We start from the raw sequence: 1627 nt of genomic DNA, 5'->3' as shown, positions 1-1627 counted from the left end.
TAGCCAGAAAAAAAAAAATAAAAGAAAGGTAGAAGAATAAGAAGAAATGGGCTATATATATATGGATAATTAAAATTTGATATTTGATATAATTGAATATAAATAAATGGTGAGACATTTATCAAAACGAAACCTTAATGTATATACTTGGTTAAAAATTATATTTCCTCTTTAGCCAGAAAAAAAAAAATAAAAGAAAGGTAGAAGAATAAGAAGAAATGGGCTATATATATATGGATAATTTGAATATAAAATTTGATATAATTGAATATAAATAAATGGTGAGACATTTATCAAAACGAAACCTTAATGTATATACTTGGTTAAAAATTAGGGTTTGTATTTCCTCTAATCACTATCATCGGAGAGATTTGTTGAGTATTTATATTATTAATGATACAATAATTAATCAGATTTCTCCTTCACCTTATCATAAAAACCAAGAACTAGATAATATAAACTATAAAGTGTTAAAACCCTAGACACTATACACTCACTAATTACCCCTCCCTCAAATAGCTAACAACTAAGATATAATGCTCAAATAATAACAGTAATAAGGGTTTGGCATATAATTATGTCCTACTTTTTCTCTCATAATAATATAATATATTATCATGTTAAATTGTTAATACGTAACATACTAAGATAGATATTAACACAGACATAAATACAGGATATGATATAATATGGGACATATCGAAACACGAATTTTAAAATTTTATTAGATGCAAAAATACATATACATGTATAAAATATAAAGTATTTTTTAGATAAATTATAATAATATTTTGATATTTTATTGGTATTATTTTTTAATTATTTTTAATATCTTATTTTAATTATATAAAATATTTAAAATATTTTTTGTTATAATAAATAATAATATATACTATTTTTAAATTTATTTTAAGAATACATTTAAAAATAAGATTAACTACTTTTTCTCTCATAATAATATAATATATTATCATGTTAAATTGTTAATACGTAACATACTAAGATAGATATTAACACAGACATAAATACAGGATATGATATAATATGGGACATATCGAAACACGAATTTTAAAATTTTATTAGATGCAAAAATACATATACATGTATAAAATATAAAGTATTTTTTAGATAAATTATAATAATATTTTGATATTTTATTGGTATTATTTTTTAATTATTTTTAATATCTTATTTTAATTATATAAAATATTTAAAATATTTTTTGTTATAATAAATAATAATATATACTATTTTTAAATTTATTTTAAGAATATATGTTAAGAATAAGACTGGACACGTTGACACGTGATGGTATTTAGGTGTGCCAAGACATGTTCGGAGAAAAATTTTTTATTTTTTATTAAGACACGGTTAGACACAGCAGACACGCGTGTCGGACGAGTGTCGGTGAGTGTCGTGTTCAAAATATGTCCGACACGCAGAAACAGCAACTCAGTAAAGTGCGTACTTCATAGAAAATTATCCTTCACTCAAATTTAATTTTAAGAGAAATTAAATAATTCATTTCCTCAATAGTTTTTGTAAACATTACATCATTTTTGAGTGGGTGTAGTGTGTCTTCAATTAAGCATTTCAGCTGATAAAATATTTTTAAAAAAGAATTGAA

The sequence above is a fragment of the Arachis ipaensis genome, chromosome B06 (genome assembly GCF_000816755.2).
Source record: "Arachis ipaensis cultivar K30076 chromosome B06, Araip1.1, whole genome shotgun sequence".
Taxonomy (NCBI): Eukaryota; Viridiplantae; Streptophyta; class Magnoliopsida; order Fabales; family Fabaceae; genus Arachis; species Arachis ipaensis.
This window is presented reverse-complemented; position numbering follows the sequence as displayed.